General features: G+C 40.9%; 1 long non-coding RNA gene across 2 annotated transcripts in view; it reads left to right on the top strand.

Annotated features, from left to right (window-relative positions):
• Positions 1-857: 857 nt before the first annotated feature.
• The window catches only part of LOC140909992 (uncharacterized), a 166,854-nt gene continuing 146,125 nt past the window's right edge, over positions 858-21,586 (top strand). For both annotated transcript variants that reach the window (XR_012158399.2, XR_012158398.2), the window contains exon 1: positions 858-985. This is a non-coding gene — a long non-coding RNA (uncharacterized LOC140909992). The remainder of the gene's footprint in view (positions 986-21,586) is intronic.

Genomic DNA, 21,586 nt, shown 5'->3' with positions numbered 1-21,586 from the left:
TTCTCTTTTTTCCTTCCTTTTTGCTGTACCTGATGTAAATTTTCTAAAACCTCCTGACATCTTGTGCAACAGGGCCTGGCTGTGCAAACATGTAGTGGTAGATAGAGGGCAAAAATGGGAGTGAGGTAATGCATGAGCCCACACACACACACACACTCTTGTTTACTCTTTCTCATCATAATACAACGATAAGAGGACATTCAACTAAATTGAAAGGCAAAACATATACTAAATTGAAAGGCAACTTTTTAGGCTCCGTCTGGGGCAAAGCTGTGCGGCCCTCGGCCTCCCTGATCTAGTGATCTTGACTGGGGCATTGGAGCACTATAGTCCCTCCCATAAATAAAAATCCTTATTGAGTTTGTTAGTCTTTACAATCAAAGGGCATTCATATGCACTGAGCACCTAATTTTAAACAGCAGCATAACATGTAACAGATACCTGCAAGTATCAAGAAGAAAGGCGAAAGCTTACCCCCAGCAGGGAATATATCATCTCTAAGGAACAGAGTTTGTATGGGGGCAGAGGGGAGGTTTGCCAACCAGTCATGGGTAGGGAATGTACCATTTCAGTAGGGAACACAGTGTGTGTGTCTAAGCAGTTCAGTGTATCCTCTCATTCTTTCGATTTTACATGTGCACTAGGATTTTGAGTGTGCAACGGGCCATATAAATGCCAAATATCCCAAATTGCACTACATTTAGTCTGCTCTACATTAATCAAAATAACCTTGAAACTATGGACTGGATCTGGGGCCCCCTTGCAAATGCAGGGTTCGTAGGTTGTGTTGCTATGGCACTGCCCAAAAGAAAACAAAATCCTTTTGGACAACTTCTATGCCTCTTGAAAGACACAGAGACATCTTTCTGTTGAATTTGATTTGACTGAACATTTGCAGAAGACTGCAAATGCTGAGATATTTGACAGCTCCCTCCTCAGGTTTCCTACATGAGAGCATGATTCACTATCTTAAAGCTTCCTCCAGGTACTAGACTAAGTGTCTCATAACATTGTCGGGATATAGTCAATTGCTCATTCTGACTGTGAAATTATACAGTGCTATATTATTAGCCTTCAATTTGTCGCTGGGAAATAACTTGAACCTCATCAGATTACGAGTTGTTTGGCATATATATGTGCATTCTTTTCACAGCCTTTCTGAAGTGTTGCTATAATTGCTGATTCGTGTAGAGATTTTTTTCTCTCTTAACACCACATGCTGCACAGTACATGAGGGATGTGTTCATAACTTGTTTTCATAGCAGACTGGGTCCTGAATCTTACTCAAGGTCTTGTTGCTGGCATTTTCTTCAAAAGACAAGAACTACACTTTAACAAATGGGCTTCATGCTGACATGCGGATAGATGTAGCCCAAACAGAGGTGAGAAAATGATCTGTTTCCATATGAATTTGTAAACTCCTTCTGGGGCAAAATTTCACATTTATTATTATTTTATTACCTATTATTTGTATTACCCAGTAGCCCTAGTCATAAACCAGGCCCCCACTGTGCTAGGTGCGGTACAAACGCTGAAGAAAAAGACAGTCCCTGCCCCAAGGAACTTATAATCTAAGACAAGAGATAACAGATGGGGATAGATAGATAGATATGGGAGTACAAGGAAACGATGAGACAATTTTGTTAAATGTGATAAACTGGTCTCTGCACACCAACAACCTAACCATTGTCAAGTTTTTTTTGTATGTATCATGGCAGAGGAGAGAGTTGAGGAGAGCTTTGAAGATGGATAATGAGGTAGCTTTCTGGATGTTTACAGGGAGTACCTCCTAAGAGTGTGAGGCCAAGCTTGAAGGTCCGTGTTTGAAAATTTAATGAGTGAGCAGTGGCATAGGTGCTGACTTTTATTTTTCCCTAGGTGTGCTCCACCCCTACTCTGCCCCGAGACCCCACCCCCACTCCGACCTTCCCCCAAGACCCCGCCCGCGCTCCGCTTTTTCCTTCCCCTGTTCTAACCCCTTCCCCGAGGCCCTGGCAGCTCTTCACCCTCCCCCCAAACAGCTGATCGGTGCTGAGCATCCACTACTTTTTTCCTGTGGGTGCTCCAGCTGCGAAGCATGCACAGAGTCAGTGCCCATGAGCAGTAGAGGAATTTGTGTCAGCAAACACAGGTTTTTGCCATAAAATGGTAGAATTGCACCCAAAGAAAGAAAGATATGTTCACAAATTTTCCTGGGGTGAAATGTTTTGATTTTGACAGTAAAAGAAGCCTTCAAGTGGTGAAAACAATAACTCCTGTTTCAAGGGAAAACAAACAAAAGGTTATTTTTTAGATGAAACTACAACATGATGGGCTTTTCAGAGAACCGTCAGGATTGTCAGAGGGATTGGACATTTATATGGATTATAGAACTCCTAGAGTTATAAAAGTCAATGCTAGGAAAAAGAGTAAACATGAGTAAAATCTCCTGTTTCAGGGCATAAACCTATGCTATCTATTGGGGGTTGGGACGAGACCTTCAAAGAGGGCAGATTACCCCACATTTGCCTGTTGCACAATTTATTCCACCTTCCTCTGAAGCTTGTGATGCTGGCTACTGTCAGAGACAGGATACTGGATCAGATGGGTCTTAAATCTGACCCAGAGTGGCAATTCCTATGATCCCGTGTTTGCCTTCTGCCTTCCTCATTCTATCCCCATCTTTTAGGGAGAAATTCAGTACTATGACCCTTATATCAAAACAGCTTGATTGGAAGCAGAGTCATTTTTTTCGAACCTTTTCAAATATAAAGTAGTAAGTTCAATAAAAAAGCCTGAGATCTATTGGCAAAAGTGGCCGGCTAATCATTTAAGCAACACACTCATTATGAAACTCCTAGAATTCTATTTGTTTGGTCTGTTCCCCCCCGCCCAAGTTTGCTTTTCTTTAGAAAAGCATTCAATGTCTGTGTGGAGGGTGGGGGGAAGTCCATTAAAGTGAGACTTAGTATAAAACCTGCATGTGCACTTTAGGGATGAAGATAAAAACTTCAGGGGAAGTGATATTGATATGATTGTTATTTATACAGTGGTAATTTCCTGGGCTTGGAAAATTGTTTTTTCCAGTGTTCTGAAATATGCTAAAACCCCAAATATTCTCTGTTGAAAAACAAACAAACAACCATTAAATATGGGTGGTCTGAATACACTCCAGTTATTTAGTGCTGTTGACACTTTATTCCCCTTTGGGCATGTGTCATAAATATAAAGGGAAGGGTAAACCCCTTTAAAATCCCTCCTGGCCAGAGGAAAAATCCTCTCACCTATAAAGGGTTAAGAAGCTAAAGGTAACCTCGCTGGCACCTGACCAAAATGACCAATGAGGAGACAAGATACTTTCAAAAGCTGGGAGGAGGGAGAAAAACAAAGGGTCTGTGTCTGTCTGTATGATGCTTTTGCCAGGGACAGAACAGGAATGGAGTCTTAGAACTTAGTAAGTAATCTAGCTAGGTATGTGTTAGATTATGATTTCTTTAAATGGCTGAGAAAATAGCATGAATAGAATGACTATTCCTATCTGTGTGTCTTTTTTGTAACTTAAGGTTTTGCCTAGAGGGATTCTCTATGTTTTGAATCTAATTACCCTGTAAGGTATTCACCATCCTGATTTTACAGAGGTGATTCTTTTTTACTTCTATTAAAAGTTTTCTTGTAAGGAAACTGAATGCTTTTTCATTGTTCTAAGATCCAAGGGTTTGGGTCTGTGGTCACCTATGCAAATTGGTGAGGATTTTTACCAAACCTTCCCCAGGAAGTGGGGTGCAAGGGTTGGGAGGATTTTGGGGGAAAAGACGTTTCCAAACTATGTTTTTTCAGGAACCCAGATAAAGTTTGGTGGAAGTCCAAGGGTAAAATAGTTTGTACCTTAGGGAAGTTTTAACCTAAACTGGTAAAAGTAAGCTTAGGAGGTTTTCATGCAGGTTCCCACATCTGTACCCTAGAGTTCAGAGTGGGGAAGGAACCTTGACAGCATGTCATACTGACATATGATAGACACCATATGAAAGGAATCGGTCGGCTCTGAACTGGTACAGTACAACTGAACACAGGGGTGCTATGGAAGCATGTGGGGAGCTCCTGCAATTTGCTACTAGGGATGTGACCCTTCCTAAAGCTTCACTGGACCTTTGTACAATACCTGAAATGGACCTATTTGACCAAAGTTAAAAAAATTGGTTAAAAATTCCACCTACTCAACCACTTGTTGGGATGGGTGAGACAACTGGGTGGCCTGTTCTCCCCCCAACAGCAAATCTCTTTTAAGAAGCCGCTGGATGGTCCATACCCACTCCATCATTGAGCCTATTCTTGAGAGGAATACGAGATATATTCCGTATTTCCTGAAGCATTTGGCAGTTTTGTCAGAGAATGCCGGTCACAAAGCCTAGGTCTGCTACTCTGCCTCAGATCTACTTTGCAGCCAGCCTGCTCCATTTCAATGAAAATTTGTAATTCCTTTGCTGGAATTGCTGATTATGTTGCTTTAAAATTTAGTGCCATGGTGGGTCTTCTCTAAAACCTATACCATAGAGTGCCCTATGGGACTCCACCTGCATACTGCTTCTCTCTGAGTAAAGCCGTTCTTGCATCCCAAGTAGAGCGATGCAGAGAAAAGTAATTCTGTTTTGCAAAGGATTTCAGTGTTTTTAAATTTAGCTTTCTTCTGATTTGGAATGAAAACCAACTATTTCAAACTTTTCCATAAAAGGGAAAGCCCTGGGCTCCCTGACTCTGGAGCAGTCTGCCTGGGAAGTTAGGAGCATGGGAGCTTGGGTTTCCAGGTTCTCGGCTCCTCATCAGCCTGCCCAGTGGGCTGCCAAGGAGCTGAGTGGGCAAGCTGGCAGGAAACCTGCCTGCTTTCTGCCAGCTCTGATTGAAACAAACTGTCTCTGTGGAACATCTGGATTTAAAGAAATCGGCACTTTCTGGCAGCAATGTATTCCACCAGAAAATTTCTGGCTACCTCTAATCCCAGAGTGGACAGTCACAACATTTTTCTCCCATTAATAATAGCTAAACCCAATCCATAGGTGTAGACTTGAACAAGCAAGAAGAGAAACAAACCTAGAGACCTCCATACAGGATCAGACCCATGGTCTGTCTAGTCCAATATCCTGTCTCTGACAGTGGCCAGCACCCACTTCTTCAGAGGAAGGTTCAGAAACCCTGCGGTGGCAGTTATGGAATAACTTGCTCATCAGGATAGTTTCTTCTTTCCCCCCCAATTTCTAGAGGTTGGTTTATGTTCTAAGCATAAGGGTTCATGTGTTTTTTGTTTTTATTTTAGTTACTTTGTTTTTAGTTCATGCTATTGTAACTCTGGATGTTCCTACTATCCATATAAATGTCTAATCCTTTTTTGAATCCTACAAAGCTCTTAGTTTCAAGGAAATCTTGTGGTAATGAATTCCACCTTGTAAATGTGCATTGTGTGGAAAAGCATACCTAATAAATAAAACAACATGGGCCCAGATTCCCACAAGGTACTTCCCTCCCACCCCACTGCACAAGAGCTGAGGACTCTCAGATACTCTGCTTGGGGAAATGTAGGGACTGCTCTCTGTAACCCTGGTGGTGTGATCTACAGTAACATGGATGGAGAGCAGGTGGGAAAGATCATCTCTCTTACCCGTGCAGGGCTGGCCAGGCACAGGGAAAGGAGATTGCTGCACAATTCAAAGGAAGTGTATGTTCTACACACTCCTCCTGTGCGTTATGGTTCTGAGGGAAGTACTGTACCGCATTGAGATACTGGGCTTTCCAGAGGTCCCCCAGATGTTATGGCTCTGCATTGCCCCAATGCTGAAAAGGTAATTGACATAAATTATTGTCATGTAGATGCATGTCTGATGAGTGGTGGTATAATCAACTGAGAAAGTTGTACGCTATAAAGGGTAGTGCCTGATTGATAGCAGTCTTCTTATTTGATATTAGTAGTATCTTGGCTCATTACTGCTTCTTGGAAGTGACACCTTTTTGTGTTTCCCCAAAGCTCTCTGTCCTATCTCTTAGCAGGGACTACTTTATGTGTTGCAGTCCATAATTCGTTAATGGTTCTCTGTAGCCTTGTTCTTCCAGTGTATGATCTCCAATCCATTTTCCTCATGTCTGAGCTCATTCATTCTTGGCTTCCATTCTTTGAGGAGTGTGCGTGAACAGAGATCCTATAGTTCCTCCTTACAATGACCTTCTAGCAAATTTCCTGATGATACTAAAGTGGAAGCAATGATACTTTATCTATCCAAGTATAGCCATCCATCACAGTACTAGCCCAGAAAGTGGTATTTTCAGGCATGTGATCACAGCTTTGGCCAATTCAAATTAGCTGAAATAGGCCTCTTGCTTGATTTTGTTTTTTGTTTTTTTTTTAAAAAAAGGCAGTAGTCTGGAATCCTTGCTGGTGAGCCAGTTATTTACTGGAGAGAGAGCATGTGTGGATACCCCCAGATATTGTCTTGTGCAGACTTGGGTCAGCTTATCTGTATTTTAGAGTCTGCTAAACTTTAGAACATCTGACCCCAAATCAGCTGCACATTCAGCCTGCCAGTTAGTTCCTTGAGGATATTTTTCAGAAGCAACTCACCCGTACTCTAATATGTAAACAAATGACTTTCACTTCCCTGGCAAAGATGTTGTGCACAATAGAATCTCAGATTATGAACTGAAAAACATAACTACATAATAGTCATATGCCTAGCGATCCAGAGTGGAAAAAAAAAGAAAAGTTTAGGTGTAAAGAGTTTGGAGGAAAGTTTAACTTTTCACTGATAATACTTTTTCTGGCTTTATTGCCTTTTTATTTATTATAGCAGATTTATCATCTGCTAGATAATTTTGCATTCAGGGCTTTTCTAGTGCTCAATTTATCAAGGAGACTGGCACTGCATTCTCTTGTATTTTATCCCAAGTACCATCAGGGTAGAAGAGACAAGTTCTCTCTCCTGGACTGACTTAACCACTAAATCATAATTCATAACTCTGCTCGCTTTTTTCCTGGATTTTTCTCGCTCCTTCTTTCAGATCAATTATTTTTTGAACATTGAGGCAGCATACACTAGGAGTGATTAGAGTGGGGAACCTGAATTCTATTCCTGACTTTCTATATGATCTCAGCTAAGTTACTTAACTTTGCTATGCCTCTGTTTGTTCCCAATCTATAAAGTAGAGTTAACATCCACATCATAAAAATATTTTGAGAACCCTCTTTTTCCTCATACAAGTTACCTTCAAGAGGCTGCTGGTGCAAGTTGAAGAACAGTAATGGAAGGGCCCAGATGGTGAGAAAGGAGTCTGCCAGCTTCCCAGGTGGGCAAACAACTTCAGCCCATTTGCTGAATTTTGCAATTTGGGCTGAGGTTCATGAATGTATCAAATTTTGAATGCAAGGCTCAGTATAAATGGATTTGAGATGGATTGTGAATATTCCTCACAGCCCTGACTTGATCCTAATGCTGTTATGATTTTTGTTTTTTACTTTTGCTACTTTACCTGTCCTTTTAAAAGGGGTCACTTCCTTTTTCTGATCACAATAAAATCTCTATTTCTGGTGCCAAATAAGAGTCAAAAGTATGAAACTCTCAGAATTTATCGTTTCCCCTTCATATTCTTTTGGTCTTAAAATAATTGAATTGAATTAACTTATTAGTTTTCTGCATATCCATTTAGAAGTTGTCATATTCAGGGACTGGAACAAGAGCTGTGTCAAAAATGACAGATTTCAGAGTAACAGCCGTGTTAGTCTGTATTCGCAAAAAGAAAAGGAGTACTTGTGGCACCTTAGAGACTAACCAATTTATTTGAGCATAAGCTTTCGTGAGCTACAGCTCACTTCATTGGATGCATACTGTGAAAAGTAAAGGAGTACTTGTGGCACCTTAGAGACTAACCAATTTATTTGAGCATGAGCTTTCGTGAGCTACAGCTCACTTCATCAGATGTTTACCGTGGAAACTGCAGCAGACTTTATATACACACAGAAATCATGAAACAATACCTCCTCCCACCCCAAGATCTTTTTATACACACAAAGCATGAAAAAATACCTCCCCACACCCCACTCTCCTGATGGTAATAGCTTATCTAAAGTGATCACTCTCCTTACAATGTGTATGATAATCAAGTTGGGCCATTTCCAGCACAAATCCAGGTTTTCTCACACCCCCAATCCATCGGTGATCTTCCTGATAACACCATCCTGGCCACTATGGATGTAGAAGCCCTCTACACCAACATTCCACACAAAGATGGACTACAAGCCATCACGAACACTATCCCTGATAATGTCACAGCTAACCTGGTGGCTGAACTTTGTGACTTTGTCCTTACCCATAACTATTTTACATTTGGGGACAATGTATACCTTCAGATCAGCGGCACTGCTATGGGTACCTGCATGGCCCCACACTATGCCAACATTTTTATGGCTGACTTAGAACAACGCTTCCTCAGCTCTTGTCCCCTAACGCCCGACTCTACTTGCGCTATATTGATGATATCTTCATCATCTGGACCCATGGAAAAGAAGCCCTTGAGGAATTCCACCATGATTTCAACAATTTCCATCCCACCATCAACCACTTCCTGGACACTACAGTTCTAATAAACGATGGTCACATAAACACCGCCCTATACCGGAAACCTACTGACCGCTATTCCTACCTACATGCCTCCAGCTTTCACCCTGACCACACCACACGATCCATCGTCTACAGCCAAGCTCTGCGATACAACCACATTTGCTCCAACCCCTCAGACAGAGACAAACACCTACAAGATCTCTATCAAGCATTCTCACAACTACAATACCCACCTGCGGAAGTGAAGAAACAGATTGATAGAGCCAGAAGAGTTCCCAGAAGTCACCTACTACAGGACAGGCCTAACAAAGAAAATAACAGAACGCCACTAGCCATCACCTTCAGCCCCCAACTAAAACCCCTCCAACGCATTATTAAGGATCTACAACCTATCCTGAAGGATGACCCAACGCTCTCACAAATCTTGGGAGACAGGCCAGTCCTTGCCTACAGACATCCCCCCAACCTGAAGCAAATACTCACCAACAACCACATACCACACAACAGAACCACTAACCCAGGAACCTATCCTTGCAACAAAACCCGTTGCCAACTGTGCCCACGTATCTATTCAGGGGACACCATCACAGGGCCTAATAACATCAGCCACACTATCAGAGGCTCGTTCACCTGCACATCCACCAATATGATATATGCCATCATGTGCCAGCAATGCCCCTCTGCCATGTACATTGGTCAAACTGGACAGTCTCTATGTAAAAGAATAAATGGACACAAATCAGATGTCAAGAATTATAACATTCATAAACCAGTCGGAGAACACTTCAATCTCTCTGGTCACGCGATTACAGACATGAAAGTTGCGATATTACAACAAAAAAACTTCAAATCCAGACTCCAGCGAGAAACTGTTCAATTGGAATTCATTTGCAAATTGGATACAATTAACTTAGGCTTGAATAGAGACTGGGAGTGGCTGGGTCATTATGCAAGGTAACCCATTTCCCCTTGTTTTTTCCTAACCACCCCCCCCACGTTCTTGTTAAACCCTGGATTTGTGCTGGAAATGGCCAACCTTGATTATCATGCACATTATAAGGAGAGTGGTCACTTTAGATAAGCTATTACCAGCAGAAGAGTGGGTTTGTGTGTGGGGGTGTGTGTGTGTGTGTGTGAGAAAACCTGGATTTGTGCTGGAAATGGCCCAACTTGATTGTCATACACATTGTAAGGAGAGTGATCACTTTAGATAAGCTATTACCAGCAGGAGAGTGGGGTGGGAGGTGGTATTTTTCATGCTTTGTGTGTATAAAAAGATCTTCTACACTTTCCACAGTATGCATCCGATGAAGTGAACTGTAGCTCAAGAAAGCTTATGCTCAAATAAATTGGTTAGTCTCTAAGGTGCCACAAGTACTCCTTTTCTTTTTGTGTCAAAAATGCTCACCCAATTCAGCTTTGTCACATGACTCCTCTGCAGTACAGAATCAGTATACAGGTGGGAAAATCAGAGGAACAGAGAGTGAGGATGAGTGACTAATCGATTGAGCTGTACATGTAATTCAATTTGTGTGCCTGAGCAAAAACAAGTCTGGGAATTAGGGGCTCCAGGTGTTCCTGGGAAAGCAAAGACAGCTGACTCAGCAAAAATAGAAGGCTTTTTCACATGTTAGTTCAGTCATTAACAAATTGGAGAAATGTAGATAAACAAGATTGTTTTAACCCTGCTAAACATTTGCCTTGGCTGATCTCCTCTGTTTCATGCCGAAGTCAAACGTGAACAAAAACAGTTGTCTCCTTCCAGCTAATTACAGCTGCTCCCTGTGAAGGCAAAGGCACAGAGAGTAAAGGCTAGAGGGCTGGGGACATACTAATTTTTGCCCCTGCCTCCTCTCATGATAATAGGCTGAGGGGAACAAGACAGACAACTTCACAAGGAAGTTTTTATTATAAAGGAGTTCTAAGGTGAGCAAAAGAACAAAAAAATAAAAAAAAGAAGAAATCTTGTCATATAATTTAAGATAATTGCTCTGAGAATACCCCACCTAGTACACTCTGTCCAAAATAACCTGGATGGGTCACAGGAATGCTATTTGAAACATTTTTGATCAACATTTAGGTTATGTCTACACTACACAGCTTTTAGCGACATGGCTGTGCCACTAATACCGTGCTACTAAAAGGCGCGCAGTGTAGCTGCTGTTTGTTGGCAGGAGAGAGCTCTCCCACCGACAAAAAACTTCCACCCCCAACGAGCGGCGTTAGCTTTGTTAGCAGGAGAGTGCGCATGCCAACAAAGCGCTGTTCACACTAGCGTTTGTCATTGGCAAAACTTTTGTCTTCCGGGCTCTGTGTGTGTGTGGTTTTTTTTTAACACCTCTGAATGGCAAAAGTTTTGTGTTTCACTTGCCAGTGTAGACAAAACCTTAGAAATCTAAAGCTGGGATTGTGAAAGGAACCTAACTGAGATTGGCACCCAACTCCCATTAAAATTCCACAGGAGCTGGATGCCTAACTATTTTAGGGAGACACGATGCGTGAGGTGATATCTTTTATTGGACCAACTTCTGTTGGTGAGAGAGACAAACTTTCAGGCTTACACAGAGGACCTGAAGAAGAGCTCTGTATAAGCTTGAAGGTTTGTCTCCTTCACCAACAGAATTTGGTTCAGTAAAAGGTATTACCTCACCCACCTTGTGTCTTTAATATCCTATGACCAATGTGGCTACAGCGATGCTGAAAATTACTCTCTTAGGCACCTTATGAAGATCCTACCTTGAGTCCATATTTAGGCACCTAAATATAAGTGGCCTGATTGTCAGAGGTGCTGAGCAACAACATCACCCCAGAAGTTAGTTGGAGCTGCAAGGGTTCAGCACCTTTGAAAATACATACTTAGGGCCAGATTTTCAGAGGTCCGAACATCTACAGATCCTACTGACTTCAACTGGAGTTGGGGATGCTCCACATCTTTGAAAATCTGGCTCATCCTTTATTTTTTAGATTTATGGTAACGTTACAACATTTCTGGCTAAGAGCTATGCTCTAGGAGATTTTTTTGGGAAGTTCTGTGGCCTGTGTTATATAGTAGATCAGACTAGATGATCACAATGGTCCCACCCGGCCTTGGAATCTACAAAATCTATGAATCTATAAGTGCCCACAATCTCCAAGTGCAACTCCCATTGGTACCAGTGGGAGTTCCGTATACTGGCTATGTTCCCTATTGCTGGCTTTCTGTATTGTCATGTCCTATTGGCACAAGATGTGCAATGCAAAAATGAAAGCATAAAGCCCTAAATAAAGTAGTGCAAAGGCTATGGAGCCCTTGCCATTTTATTTTTATTTTTTTAAGATCTCCAATTACCACCATTCCCAGAATGTAAAATGTTAAGCCTCTTAAATTCTAAGCCACATGTGTGATTACTTATTTCCTGTTGTGACACAAATTTCCCTGAGAAAAGAGATTAAGAAAGTTAACCAAAATGTTGAGTAATACTAGATCTCAAAGGTAAAACAGTATCAACCCCCTGATTTATAGACAGAGGACTGTGCTAGAATAATAATCAATTATCTTTAAAAGGTTATCTGTAGCAGTGCCATACAGTTGTATTACTGTAGAATTACTCCTCGTTGAAATGCCATTTACAATCCCATAACATATGAACCTATAAAAGGTCCATATTTCCATATTGGTACCCAAATCACCTCCTCACAGAACAGCAGAAAAGTAATATGTTTACCACTTTCTGTTAAGATTTTGATTTATTTGAGTTTGATTTATTACTACTTGAAAGGTTTTAATAGCTCATGTTAAATTCATTTAAATTTTACAACAGTTATGATATAAACATCAACCTTCTACTTTCTGTAACTTATTTATGTTTACTTTTTATTTTTGATTAATAAAAGACATATAGAATGTTGAGTTTGTACTTTAGATAACCTACAATTCTATAAATACCTGAGAAACTTGTGATGGGTAAACGGCTAATTAATATTACTCATCTATTGTGTGTTTTATCCTGTATCAACCCTAATGTTCTCACACCTTTCTCCAATTTATTTGAGGCAATCAGATCAATTTATTTGGCAGGCCCTGGAAATCATATAAATATATATTTATGGAAAAAATCCAACAACATTGTTTTTGTTTGTTTGTTTTTAAAAAGCAATCAATCACATTCAACAGCTTCACAAGCAGGCCCTAACCTTGAAAACATTTATGCACATGCTTATCTTTAATCATGTGAATAGTCTCATTAAAATCCCACATAATTTACATAACCCCCCCAATCATAAAAGTCACATATTTTACTGCACTGCTCAGTTGGGTTGACTTTCATCATTCTTCTTTTGTCTGTTGTTAGCAATGTTGTCTATTTATATTAAATGAGCTCTTCAAAGCAAGGGACCTTGACTTTTTATGTGTCTGTTGTTCACTGTGGGCTCTATACAAATAAACAAGGTCTATTCCTTTTTTACACTTCTACCGTTTTTATAAATGTGTGAGTTGATATTATTTGTTGCTTCACATTAACTCTTTGTTTAGTAGAATGGGTTTCTCTCATAGCTGGGCTGATTGGAAAGTTATGAGTGATCTATTTTGTGTTGGGTCTCCAGGAGACATAAATGCCGATGTTTTTTTCCTGAATCTGAGTGAACATTGCTTTTTCTGGATTTGGACCTTCCCCACTCATTGAAGCCATATTTTCTGCATGCTGTTTACCCTGTGAATTCAGATTTCATGCAAACAGACTGTTTTGCAGTGCTTTTGGAAATGTCTTTTCCCCCTGCGTGCGTTATGGTTTAAGGAACGTAACGGAGCCATAGGCATTGGAATACAGTTGTCAGAGTTCACCAAGAGGCGAAGCTAAACAGAGATACCATTCTTGCATCTTACTGTGGATAGCCACACTCAGGTTGTGTTAGAATCATTACAGAGGCTTAGCTGGGACGTTTGTGGCTTTTAATGCCATTTCATGGTTGTAAAATTTGTTGTCCCACCAGCTAAAAGATTTGGGGTTTCTAATAGAATAAGTATTTGATTAATGAAACAACATGTATTGTACAGAAGAAATGATCATAAAAAAAATGCCTTTTAACAGCCTAAAGTACCTTTTGCAGCTTGGAACCTTTTATCACCTTGTAAATCACCTGCTGAGCTGAATAGTTGAAGTTAGACAAGGCACACTTCCATTACTAGTGTATCTCCATTGGGATATTATACAGACTGGGCTGCAGCTGCTTCAAAGACGCCCTCCTCACCAACACATTGTTACATCTTGCCTTCATTATGGCAAGGGAACAGTTTGTGTAATTGCAGCGGCTTTGCTTTTAATAATCCCTTCAATTCAACTGTTGAGACCTGAGGGAGGTCTACTCTTTTTCCTTAATGTCACAGTCCTTCAGCTGTGAAATCGTGACCATTCAAACCACTCTAGCATTCTAGAGAGTGTGTATGTTCAAAAAGAATGATTAACAAAGCCACAAACTCAGTCAGCTAGGGGGAGAGGAAGAAATTTAGTCTTGTCCTCACTGACGCGAATATAGGGGAAAAATAAAGTTACTTGATTTTCAAAAAGAGCTGAAAACGTCTCATAGATTTTAGGAGGAGCGTAAGCAGGAAAATAAAAGACATGGCCCTAACAACAAACAGATGGCATTCCCTTTTCGGCGATTATATACACTTTTGAAGTTTTACAGGAACCACATAAGCACTCATGCTTTCAATTATTTTCCCTCCTACCAGAGGCAGACACAAAATTTATTTGTTCTTTCTGACTGATTACTCTTCCATTCCAGCCAGCATGTCTGAACTCTAAATTCACTTTAGTGAAAGAGAGAGAAATAAACTTCAGCAACCTTTTGACTTAGAAACCCAAGGAAATATTTGACTAAATTTAAATTGTTGTTTTGTTAACTCTGTCCCGTTTTTTTAGGGACTTGAGAGAGGTAGCTTCAATTAAACAAGGAGAATCAACTTTCCCAGCAGAGGAAACTCCTTACACAGACAAAACTGAATAGCCATGGAATCTTGCTTTTCCTTCACTTCTTTTCTTTGCATTAGCCCTCCTTGCTTGGACATAAATGATCAGGAGGAGATAAATCCTTCCCCTTCTCCATAATAATTATAAACCATTTATTTTGTCCCCTTGCTATTTTCCGGTAAGCATAGCCTTAGAAATAGAAGATATAACCCCCCACTCTCCCCAAGACTTCTAAAATTGGAACCAAACAGAATCTCAAAGCGCTCTCTCTCTCTCTCCTTGCTCCATATGGTTCCCAGATATCTATTTTGTTTCACAGTAATAATAAGCATTAAAAGAATAATAAATGATACTTTACATCTCTAGTGCATTTCCTCCAAGGATCTCAAAGCATTTTACAATTCTAATTTAAGCAGTACAATGCCCCTGTGAGGTAGGAATCATTATCCCCATCTTATAGCTGGGGAAACAGAAGCGTATGTAATTTGATCACGCTCACACAGTCAGTGGCAGAACCAGAATTCAGGTCTTTAGATTCCTTTGCTGAGGTGCTGATCATGAGGCAATCCTCCCTTGGAAGATATATTGCCCTATATTTTCAGAAAATGTACAGTAAATATATTTGTCATTACATACCACAAGGGAGCCAGCATCATCTTGTGACTAGAACAGGAAATGAGACATTACTCATGGGTTATATTTCTGATTGACTGGGTAACTATGCAAATTAAAATACACAATTAATACCTCTGCTACAGAAGGATAAACTGAAGAGGTGGAAATTAATGTACCTCCATCTGCAGTGGAGGTATTAACACCTACCTATATCACACATTGAGACCCTTGCTTGAAAGGTGCTGAATAAGTTCAAAGGGGGCTGGGCATCTTTCCCTACTTTAATGTGTCTTGGCCTGAAAAAAAGAGAAGCAGCCATGACTCTGTGTGTACCAAGACAGAGCGCACTCCTCCTCATCACTATACTCTGGGGCTTGATTCACTTCCCACTGAAGTCAGTGGGAGTCTTTCACTGAATGTCAATGGGCTTTGCGTTAGGTTCCTAGAACACCATGATTTAAGGATGAAATATCAATATTATAAAAGGATATTTATAAGGAATATTTCAAGAAGTTTCTTTGTTATTTACAAAGTACTCTGCTTCTCTTTTTGTGGATACTAAGAGCAGGGCCATCCCTAAGGGGGTGTGGGGCCTGGGACATAGGTGGTGAGTTTTTAATCTGCTGGAGGGTGCTCCCTCCCCGACCCCCACCCCAGCTCCGTCCAGACCCCTCCCCCACTCCACCCCTTCCCCAAGGCCCCACCCCACCTCTTCCCACCCCTGCCCTGCCTCTTCCCCACCCAGTTCAGTCCTCTCCCACAAGCACGCTGGCCTTTGCTCCTCTCCCCTCCCTCCCCAGAGCCTCCTGACGCCGTGAAACATCTCATCTGTGGCAGGCGGTAGGCGCTGAGAAGGAGGGGGAGGCATGGATCGGTGGGGCCCGCCGGCGGGGAGGAGGCGATGTGGGGAATGGGAGGTTCTAGTAGGGGGGCTCCTCCTTGCCCCCCCGCCTGCCTGCTGCTCACCTCCCCCTTCGCCGCCTGCTTGCCCATGCGAAGCACGCTCCTCCCCAAAGCGCGGGGCCTGGGGCGGTTGCCCCACTTTGCCATACCCAAGGGACAGCTCTGACTAAGAGTCACTTACCAAAATTAGAGCATCCCGCGGCTCAGACAGCATTGCTTACTTTAAAGCCTACTTTGTCTGCCTACAGGGCCCTCATCACTTTGCACTGCTGCAGCCTCTCTTTGGTGAACCTTCCTCAGCTTGGGCACTATTTTCAGTCATGCATGTCTCCTGTCTATGGCAACCATTGCTTCACATAAATCACACAGAACATTTGTTTAATATGAATGACATAATGAGATCCCCATGCTTTGAACCTTACCTAATACTGCTCAGTCACTAAGGAATGATTTAATAGCCCAAGCAGACCAGTCCCTTTTCTTTTCTCCTTTCCTCCTCTAATTACGGACCAGGACATCGCATTCTTGGCCTCTGGAAAAATCTTCCAAGAGTAGCAGTGTAGTAGAGATAGTAATTTCCTGTGGTGCTGCTTCACTGAAATCAGGATGTCCTAGCTAACTATTGTTCCTAATTAGGAATAAAGTGTTCTGTTCATTTTCTATTAATTTTTATTAAATACAGCATTCTCAGAGAGTTCACTACAGCTAGGATGCTCAATGTGGCTTTGTGTTTTGATAGTACATAATACTACTTTGGTGAAATATTTACAAGTTTATCTGCCTCCTCCACCCTGGGATGTGGGTAATTTGGCTGCTTTCATCATGAGTCTGCACATTTTAATGACCATTTGGTGGTGCTAGTTGTGTTGGAATTAGTGACAGGGCCAAACAAATGAATATTAGATCTATATCTGGTCTGGATTTTGGAACTCTTCAAAGTTTAGGGAAATTTTGATGCAGACTTAAACCCATTATAGGGAGAAGGGACAGTTTCTGCATTTGGGGAAAATAGCCAGGAAATTCAGAGGTAATGATGACTAACACTATTTTCAAGTTCAACTTGCCCCATTATTTAATACCCCAAACCACACACACTACTCACATTGCAGAGAATTAAGGACTAAGGTGTATATTTTCATTGCTACATTACTCCCAACCCATCCACCTTAGTAATGAAGAACAGTTATGCTGCCCTGGCAAAGAGTGATGAGGAATCACCTGGAAAAGTGGTGGAGGAGAAGCCATGTATCCCTGAAGGCTGGGAGGATTGCAGCCACCACTCCCAGGAAATGTAGGGTAGTGGTAGTTGAAGACTCTTCTGAGGGGGACAGGGGCCCCATCTATCAGCCTGACATTGCATCCCAGAAGGTATGCTGCCTGCCAGGGGCCTGTATCTGAGATGTTCTGGAGGGATTGTCAAGGATCATCCTGTCCTTGGTCTTCCTTTTGCTTCTAATGTATTTGTAGAATGTTTTCTTGTTATCTTTGATGCATCTAGCTAGTTTAATCTCATTTTGTACCTTGGCCTTTCTAATTTTGTCCCTGCATACTTGTGTTATTTTTTTATATTCATCCTTTGTAATTTGACCTAGTTTCCACTTTTTGTTGAACTTTTTTTTGTTTGAGTTTCAAATAATTAAAGATCTCCTGGTTAAGCCAGGGTGGTCTCTTGCCATACTTCCTATTTTCCCTTCACAGTGGGATAGTTTGCTCTTGTGCCCTTAATAATCTCTTTGAAAAACTGCCAACTATCTTGAACTGTTTTTTCCTCTCTTGAACTGTTTGGATCTCAGGGGATCTGCAGATTTTTGGGGTCCTTTTTAGTTTCCCCAATCTGATTAATGATCTATTGGAAGTTTTCCTTTTCTCTATCCTCTCCCAGGATGTCTTTCCACATGAGGATGTAATCTGGCTCAATATTATTTTGAACATGACTATAGACTGCAATTTGTAAAGGAGCCTGCTATCGACTAGGAATGGGTTTTAGGCTCCATGTGTCTAAATATCTTTTGAAAATGAGATTTAGGCTCTTAAAACAGTTTGGCATTGCAACACTGAGCTCAGCAATACCTAAATGCCTTTAAAAATCTGTGCCTAAGGGAGTTAAGTGTCCAATGTCACTGAAGTTCAATGGGATTTGGTCACCGCCCTCCAGTTTTGAAAATCCCAAACAGAATGTGTGGTACAGAACTACATATTTCCATGATATTAGCAACCCACCCCTTGAATCAGTGGAATTTTGCGGATTAGCTATATCACTCAATTGATATTTTATATGACTTGAAACTACATAAACATGTTAAAATTTCAATTTCTGTTGAAATCAAAGCTGCGTATCATCCCATATGCAACAAGTTTCATAAAATGTATCTGAAACCACACAGTTTTAAGCATTGTCTATGTGAATGCTTAGTAACTGTTGGGCAATGTAAGTATTTTGTCTATTTTCACATGTTTTCTCCAATATATTTAAAAGGAGATTAAGGTCAACATTATGAACTAAGAGCCTGTGAAATAAATAGTAAGGTTTGTTTAGCTGGAGGAACACGCTCCCCCACCAAGCTGTCTAAAGTACATTTTGTACTCCTCTCTAGCTTCTGTGAACTGATTTAAATTAAAATTTGAGGAAAAAATATATATATTGTGTTTGGGCTGACAACTTGTAGGATAAGTTTTAGGTTGATGAGATTCGAAACACTTGAGTTTTAACTCCTGTAAAATAGAATTTTTAATGGAAACTGCCACAGACCCTGAACTTTATAGTGATGCTGCCAGGCAGTTATAACTGAAAAGGTGTGAGATAGTGTGTGACTACATTATCATGCTAAAAAGAAAAGCAAATCAAGCCTGAGACTGTCATGTTTTGAAATCCTGTTGTCAAAATCTGATTGTATGAAGGACAATCTTGACGTGTACATCAAGAGGTCTTTTTTTTTTCCTGCTCACCCTTAAGTACTGGGGCTGTTTTCTGAATAAGAACAGCTAGTCCTAGCTCCCTGAATTTCTGCAAAAAAACCCAACTGCCCCCCCACCCCCAAAACACACAAAACAAAACCCAGGGGGATGACAAGTCATCCAAGTAGCTTTGGACCTTCTAGAGTTCTCATAAAAAACCTGCCTGTGATAGACACAGCAGTAGCAAGACTGACTGCTGCGGATTTAATTTGATCTTTCAAGTGAGGATTTAAAATATTGTTCTTGTCCCAGTTAGAACGTTACCACTTAAGTTTCAATATAAAAGAGGCTTTTTGATCATCATGGACTGAGGACTCACTAACATTTTAACTGACAGCATTTCAGTATTTGCATTATCTCTCTGTGCTTGTGCATCTTTCTCGAGTGACAGATGATAAGAGCTTATGTGAGGAAAGATCTGTGGTAAAATCAAGAAAATGCTTCACATGTCATGCTATTGGAGACTGCGGAGGAAATTGGCAAAGCTAGAAACTGCATCAAAACTTATTTTTTCCTCTTAAATGAGCATTTTTGCAGTTTTTGGCTGCTGCTGCTTTACATGGAAGCATGTGGCATCCATCTTTTAGCAAGAAAACTGAAGATTCAGTGAATAGTAAAAACCTTTGTGGGCATTCTTAGACTCAAAAGGACGGCTTTGCCTGGATTAAAAGTAGATGTTAAAAATTAATCTAGTGTCTATAAATAGAAGTACAGAGATTTAAGATCAATTCTGTCAAAAGAAATAAGGTGATCATTCTGCATACCTTATGCTACCTGAAGAGCTGAGGTGTGCTCAGTTAAAATTACTGTTTTATTTTATTTTCTTTTATTTTAATATGAAGGTTGTTATCAGAGGGCCAAGTTCTGCATTGATTTATACCTCAAACAACCTTGTTGAAGACAATGGGATTGGACCAGTTGTAAATTGGCACAGAATTTCAGCCATGGTGTTCAAGGAAGATCACAGTCTGCTAAAATGGGTCTGGGTTCAATCATACTTATGGATCTCACATAATTCTCCTTGTTATAAGAATGTCTTCATGTTTTAATGATTGCCTTGGGGCAAGTCTCACCATTTGCTGCTCTCATTTGTCACAAGAATGAATGATCAGAATCGGAATGTCTCCAATATTCTGCGAATTACAGAAGCATGTTGTAAGATTTGAATCTTTTTATATTGTTTTGATTGGCCTGGCATTCCTTTTCTCTCCCTATGCAGTCTAACAGAGCTGTGGGAAATGCTTGGGACTAGCCAGCCAATCTAAATACATAGACTGTCTAAAGCTCAAACACTGCAGCAAACTATTACATTTCACAAAATTTATTAGGTATTAAAATTCCAGCACCTCATGCCTGTGTCAAAGATTGTAATGAGAGCTGAAACAGCAAAATATGAAGATTGCCATTAGAATGGAAAATGTGAATAACTTATCCCATCCTAATTTTAATCACTTCCTTTCTCTGTCTATGAAAAGAAAAGGAGTACTTGTAGCACCTTAGACACTAACAAATTTATTAGTCTCTAAGGTGCCACAAGTACTCCTTTTCTTTTTGCGAATACAGACCAACACGGCTGCTACTCTGAAACCTTTCTCTGTCTATGTGCAGCATGGTGCTAATGACCTTGTCTGGTGTCCCTAATCAAGAAAATTCTCTTGTAGAAATACCAGATCTAACAGAGAAGTATAACTATATGGCTATACTGTGATAGAAAAACCCTGTGACACTGAGTTTCAGAGCCCAGGTCAGCTGACTCAGGCTCATGAGGCTTGGGCTGCAGGGCTATAAAATTGCAGTGTGTAGATGTTTGTGCCCAGGCTAGAGGCCAGACTCAGACATTCCACTCCTTTCATAGGGTCTCAGAGTCCAGGCTCCCTCCCTAGCCTGAATGTCTACCCTGCAATTCTGTAGCCCCGGAGTCCAAGCCCGGCAAGCCTAGTCACTTGATCCAGGCCGGCCATGGCTGTGCTGCAGGTCTTTTACTGCAGTGTAGATCTATAGGGCTAGATTTTCAAAGGGGCTTCAGCCTGGCTCCTGTGCATGGACAATGTTGCATGCAGACCCCTGCATGTATACTTCTGAGCATTAACGGCTTGACCCAAATTCCACTGAAGTCAACAGAAAGATTCTGGATCAGGTCCTTACACCTAAATGGGCTATTGATAGTCTGTAATACCTGCCTATGCAACTATGAAAATTAGTTGCTCAAAAGCTTTGTGTGCAGGTGTTTGTGGATACACAAAGTTGTTTTTGCACAAGCAAAGGCCGCATTTTGTATTTTTTTATCCTTAAATTCTGTCCAGATTGGTATCCTGCCTGGCTAAGTTACACTGCTTTATACTTTCATTCTGGGGAACAAAACCCATGTGAAAAACAATTGGCCATATTCTGTGGACTTTACTTGACTTCTCTCAGTGTTTTTTCTTAAGAACTGAAGAATTTTACCTAGCATTCTAGGGGAAACATTTCTTTTAGGGTCTCAGCTACTTTTACTTAATGACCACTGTTAAATTTGGTGTTAAAGGCCGTGAATCTTTAGATATATGTATGGTGGGTTGAGCAGTCTTGTTTAGATGACAAATCTCA

Source organism: Lepidochelys kempii, chromosome 4, assembly GCF_965140285.1.
Source record: "Lepidochelys kempii isolate rLepKem1 chromosome 4, rLepKem1.hap1, whole genome shotgun sequence".
In the NCBI taxonomy this organism is placed as follows: domain Eukaryota; kingdom Metazoa; phylum Chordata; order Testudines; family Cheloniidae; genus Lepidochelys; species Lepidochelys kempii.
Note: the sequence above shows the minus strand (reverse complement) of the source record. Positions and strands in the feature narration are given on the sequence as shown.